The sequence below is a fragment of the Colossoma macropomum genome, unplaced genomic scaffold (assembly GCF_904425465.1).
Source record: "Colossoma macropomum unplaced genomic scaffold, Colossoma_macropomum, whole genome shotgun sequence".
NCBI classification, from domain to species: Eukaryota; Metazoa; Chordata; class Actinopteri; order Characiformes; family Serrasalmidae; genus Colossoma; species Colossoma macropomum.
In genome coordinates, this window is record NW_023494802.1 from 25,983,134 (window position 1) to 25,989,859 (window position 6,726).

Sequence of the window (6,726 nt, forward strand, 5' to 3'; positions counted from 1 at the left end):
TGTTTTATTGTCCAGCCTAATATCACTACTTACCCCCTGATAATGTGATTTAGGCTCTCAAAATATCCTACTTATTCTTTTAATGCTGGTAACATTATCTAATAAGTAGATTTAGACAAGGCTGAAGTCTGCTTCTTATTCACCAGCTTCTTGTCTGAATTTCCCCGTTCCACTTTAAATGGAGTGTTAGTTACATTCTTGCACACCAGACGCACAGGGTCGCTGAGCATAGTGCTGCACACCCAGCAGGGAGAGCTCAAAAACGGCGGCTTCAGGTTCATACACTCCGCTTGTATAAATTGAATGAAATAAAATTTTTAGCATCACACATCACGCTTGCCATTTGTGACTGCCTCTCCACAGACTGGCTGTTTTTGAGCTGAAAGACACGAGCCGAAAAAGGTTCTAACAGTAAGGTTCTGTGGTCTCAGTATAACTTTAATTTATTGTAGTAAAGGCTAATGCTGCGTGGCGTGCTCTGACGCACTGAGGAACTAAACAGTGCCTGGAGTCATGGAGCACCGGTGTTACGGTAAATTCAGTTCCCCCTGTTCCCCCTCATTGCGCATGTCGAAATCATGACGTCTTCAGTTGGCGCTGCTCTGCGGGCCTTAATTCGTTTGTGTTTGTACCGTTATTTCGTCCTATTCCACGCGGTAAGCGAATTACCACGTTGTTTGTAAAATGACTTGTAGTTAAACACGTTTTAAAGTATAAAATGTGTTGTTAGCAGATGTTTTAATGCTCAGACACTACGTGGGTCATCTTACTAATGCTAGCTTTGGCTCTACTCCGAGAAACATGGATATAACGCGCCATTTCTGATTTAATTACCGTACATGCAGGCACATTCTGTTGTTCAGACGTCAGTGATTTTTATGGTGTACTTATGTCCCATATCCTCATCAGTGTCGCTAAGTTGTGTAAATAGATTCGAAACATTTGTTGCTGAAATAAATAAACTGCATTACACAGCACGGTAATTAGTCTGTGTTATTGTTGTTAGACTAACGTTACTTATCTCAGTGCACCTAGGAAGTTAGTTTCCCTATAGTCTTTGAAGCTTAAGTCTTACTGTTATGGTACTAATGTGACTTGTATTTACAGTAACTTTTATTCATATTATACCACTTTTACACTGAGAATACAGGGGGGACATCTTTAACCAGAGCCTGAAAAAAAGTGGTTTCCCCTTGGACATATACAGCTGGAGTGAATTTAAAGTACATTTTACAAACAACGTGATAATTCGCTTACTGTGAGGAATAGGACGAAATAACGGTACAAACACAAACGAATTATTGCTGTGCCCAAGTTGTATAAGGAAGTAAAAACAAGCTTTTATATTATTTTTTTCTGATATAGGCAAATATTAATTCCTTGGTTCAGATTGCACAAAAAGTAGTGCTATGATGTTGGATGTTACAGGGATAGTGATAAATGAAAACAGATCCCACTATCCTTATTGCATAAAAAATCTTTTTTTTTTCTTTACTCAAATTTTATGCATATGGTGGTGTGTTTTTTAATACTTTAACAGTTTTCCTAAAATTAGATTTAAAAAATCACAGTTTATTGTAACCGCTGTATCGTGATACACATCGTATCGCCAAGCAGTTGCCAATACACAGCCCTAATGCGTAGCCCTGAGCTCCGACTCTTAAACTATCATCTGCCACATGACCTCACCCATAGCTGGCTCCTTCAGTACTCACTGGAGCATCCCCTCCTAAAGACACAAGGTCCCAAGTTATGCCCATAGCCCTTTTGTTGCTGCTTAAAACACTGTTGCACAACAACTTTTTTTTATTGCATAGGAATCACAAACATGAAAACTTTTCATCTGCATTTAGGGCTCATCATAGTACAGAAACAGCATTAGTGGAAAATTATAAATAATCTCTTATTATTCTCTCTCTAAAGAAATGTATCTTTGCTGGTTTTCCTTGATCTTAGTGCGGCATTTGACCCAATAGACCACACTGTTCTACTAGACAGGCTAGAAAACCTTGTAGGAGTAATAGGAATAGCTCTTTCCTGGTTCAGATCCTACCTGACTGTTTGATATCAGTTTGTAAACGTAAATGGCAAATCATCTGTTCTTACAAAAGTAAAGTATGGTCTTCTTCAAGGCTCTGTATTAGGACCTCTTTTATTTACATCATATATGCTACCACTGGGAATCATTATCAGTAAACATGGTATAAATTTCCACTGCTATGCTGACGACACACAATGGTATATCTCAGCCAAACCAGGTGATAATTTTCAACTTAATAAGATTGAAGCCTGTGTAAAATACATAAAAGACTGGATGACTTCCTCCTACTCAACTCAGACAAAACAGAGGTTCTTTTTCTTGGTCCAAAAGCTGCTAGAAACAAATCTAAATTAATGCTTAATCTTAATAACTTCTCATTTGCATCATATACATTTGTAAAAAAACCTTGGTGTCATGATCAGTCCTGATCTGTCCTATGATGCACATTTAAACAATACTAGAGTACTAGCTCTCTCTATTGGAGTGATCTTAACAGCTTCTGCAGTTAAAACAAGTGCAACATTCACCATGAAGCTAAAGCTGACTTTATTCGCCAGCTTCACATTCGAATTTGCCATTCCAAGTTCAATTCAAAATAGCTGCAGTTTTTAGTTTGCTGAGCTAGTTTTAGTGCTGAGCTAGTTTATATTTTTATCCTATCCTATTTTTATCAAATGTTCCCAAAAATCATCAAAAATTATCTTCACATATATATTTTTAATTACCTTTAAGAGAACTTTGAAAATTCTTTTTATGTGTAGTGCACTACCCTTTGTGTATACCAGTACGTCTGTTAAGGTTATCTGTGTACCATTTATTTTGCATTTTATGTAGAAGGGTAAACAAAACTTAATATACAGCCATACACTACTAACATGCTGACATCAAAAGGCTATATTACTGTTACGTGGCCTTAACTGAAGAATATATACTGACTTTAGGACTTAGAAGATTAGGACTTTGGACTTAACTTAAGACTTGACTATATTGACTTGGGACACAATTAGAGACTTGCCTGTTCTGGGACTTGAATCAAGACTCAACTCTCTTGACTTGGGACTTGACTCAGGACTTGAATGTCAAGACTCTCTCTGGCTGTTATCGCACTGCTCACACACGTTTACTAAAGTTTGTTGACAGTGGAGGGGCGCTGACATCTCAGGGACCTTCTGCCTTTGTTAACTTCTGGCTCTCTTTTTTAGTTAGGCTGTAATAGCTAGACATGCTGGAGTCATTGCTACACTCTGTTAAGACTAGGTAGTGTTGTCAGTCACTCCTAACAGAACTAACTTAGTGTTTATTTGCCGAGCTGATTAACTTCCCATCCTATGTGGTCTGATGCTATTGCTTCATCTGCCTTTATTGGTGCTCACCTGCTTTCTGGAGCAGTTTGACCACCATGGAACTTCCTGCTGTGCAGAAAGCCTCACCTGCAGGCCACTGACGTTCCTCATGATACTGCTGCCTGCAAAAACTCAAACTATTTAATCATAGACATTGCTTCACTTGCCTCACAAACTGTTTAATCATAGACCTTGCTTCCCTTGCCTCACAGTACTCTGAACTTCTCAGTTTCACACTAACAGATCATCACTGTAGGCTTCTAACAGTAGTTACTGACGCTCATGTTTTTTTCCCTGTAATACGCTCGTAATAGTAGTCACTGGTTTTCATTGGTAATTGTGGCTGATTTTCATAGATCTCTTTTTTGTTGTTACTCTGATAGGCCTCTAACAGTAATCATCAGTTGTCATTGTTTGGTCCAGTGGCTGGTTTGTTTTCATTTTTCCTTTTCTCTATTCAACGTTTAATTAACAGAATTAATTAAAGCATTAGTTGTAAAATCTTCACCTCTGTTTATTTGCTCTTGTGCTTTTGTTTTGCTATCTGGTGTCAACCAGAGGAGGACGGGTTCCCCATTTGAGTCATGGTTCCTCTCAAGGTTTCTTCTTCTTGCTCTTAGGGAGTTTTTCCTGGCAACTGTCGCCGTTGGCTTGCTCATGGGGGCTCAAACCTGAATTTTCTGCAAAGCTGCTATAAAATAAAATAAATAAAATAAAAAAAATAAATTAAATAAATTTGCCATCTCCTCCCAAGGCAGCCTATGTTATGTTTCCAACCAGTATGAAAGGCTGTAGGTCTGGGTCACACTTCTGTTGATACCTCCACTCAGCTATCTCCACCATCTAGCAGGCCCTCTTGGCATACAGGAGCAGAGGCCTCCTCCTGGTTCCTTAGCACAACCTCCTGGGCCTCTCTCTTTTCACAGTACTTATACCCCTCAGTAGCTCAAGGGTGATGGGAGAGAGCATTGGTGTCCACCCTGCCTTGTGCACAACTTGGAAGTTGTATGACTGCAGTTCTTCAATCCAGTTTACAATCTGACCTTCTGGCTTTCTGAAGGATTTTAGCCATTGAAGTGCAGCATGATCAGTCCCAGTCAGGTAAAAGGCAATTAGCACAGATAGTACTTGAAGTGACAGGCAGAGCATATTACAGCCAACAGTTCTCATTAGATCACACAATATCTGCATTCAGCTCTTGAATGTCTGCCTATAGTATGCCACCTCTTGCTCTCCTTCAGCACCTATCTGAGCAAGTACAGCTCCCATCCCAGTATTGCTGGCATCTGTGCCCAGGATAAACGGCAATATACAGTCAGGTGGCCTGAGCACAGGGGCCTCAGAAGGACCAGGCCTTCTTGTGGTCAGAAAAGACCTTCTGGCAGTCCTCAGTCCACGTGAAGACCTTTCTGCAGTTGCTTAAAGAAGGGGTCAGCCAAACAGTAGAAGCCATGCACAAACCTCCGGTAATAAGACGCCAATCCGAGAAAACCTTTAAGTTGTCATTGGTTGTAGGGACTGGTCACCTGCACCTTTGGGTGGCTGGGGCAGTCACAAATGAGGTGGTCTTCACCCCCAAAAGACCCTCAGTTCAGAGCATGGGGTTCTGCAACAGCTACAACAGTTCTGACACTCTCTCTCTCCAAAGCCAGCTCTAAAGCTTCATGCAATGTCTTTGGGTAATCCAGCTGTGTCTATGTGCATAACTCCAGGGGCTAATCTCTAGCCAGTTCACTCTGAATAGATGGAGCATGGATATGCATGTGAGCATATGCATGTCTAGCCAAACTCTCAATGTCTTTCGCTAACACTCTCAGGGGCTCCTCTGGTTGCTTGCACTTGTTATTCAGTTCAGTGTGCAGGAGCTCTAGTTGCTCACATTGCTCAAAATGTCTCTGCAACGAAAATGAATGGGACTTTATGGGAGGAACAAGGGATGAAAAAACGTCAAATAGAGGAGTGTGGGTCAATATGACTTTGGATTAGAACATGGGGACATGCCCTGAGTTAGTACATGCATTTTGGTGTCTGTTGGTCAAAGAAAAAAAACTGGGCTGGGGTTTGGGTAAAAATGAATAGGACTCTTTGGGAGGAACGAGGGATAAAAAAACGACACATAGAGGAGTGCGTGTCAGTATGACTTTGGATTAGAGCTTGGGGACCTGCCCTGAGTTGGTACATGCATTTTGGTGTCTGATGGGCAAAGTAAAAAACAGGGTTACCATTTGGGTGAAAATGAATGGGACTCTATGGGAGGAACGAGGGATGAAAAAACGACACATAGAGGATTGCGGGTCAGTATGTCTGTGGATTAGAGCCAGGTATGGGGGAGTAAGTAGCATGCTACTTTTTGTAGCTAACTATAATTTTTTGTAGCTAATAGCTGTAGCTGCTACAGTTTTATGAAATGTAGCTAATAGCTGTAGTGGCTACACATTTTTGTGTAGCTATAGCAATAATTTTCACTACAATTTCGCTACAGGCTTCCGACAATCCACGCAAAATGTGAACCATAGAATGCAGCTGTTAACTGGGCTGGTGACGAATGTGCAATCCTGACTGAGTCGTGGACAGTTAGAGCAAACAGTCATGCGCGTCCCACGCGCTGATCACCCCTTACTAGCAGGCTTAGCTCAGGGGTCGGAAACCGAAATGTTAAGAAGAGCCATTTTGTCCATCCAACAAAAATCAAACCACCTTGGGAGCCACAAAATTTTATGTTCGTTTTACCGTCTTGGCTGTAAATATGTCTCTGTATGTGCTAATGTGCTAGTACAGGCTACAAATATAATATAAACGAAAATGCAGACTTACTTTGCTCTGCTTTAACCTTTAGCTCAGCTGTAGCCGCTTGCCACTTTTCCCGCATCTCAGGAAACTTCTCCACAAGTTTCTTGTAAAATGTCTCCCAATGATCGACTTTTTACAAGGCTGAAGTCACTTCTCATTTGCCAGCTTCTCTTTCGAATTGTCCCGTTCCACCTTACATGGTGCCTGAGGCGCCAGAATGTACTGCTGCACCATGTAAGGTGGAACGTTCTAATGGTCCCGTTCCACCTTAAATGGTGCCTGAGGCACCAGATTGTACTGCTGCGCCATTTAAGGTGGAACGGGACAATTCAAACGAGAAGCTGGTGAATGAGAAGCTGACTTCAGCTTTGCCACTTGTTGCAGATTAAACGCATGAGGAAACCAGCTGAGTGCTTATAAATGCCATTCATCTCCAAATTATCGATGTTCGTCTGAAATCTCTCTCTTTGCCTTTTTGTTATCTGCGTTGCTGTGTGACCAGCAGTCTGCACATCAGCCTTCAGTATTAAAGGTTGGTGAATTAGCAGTTAT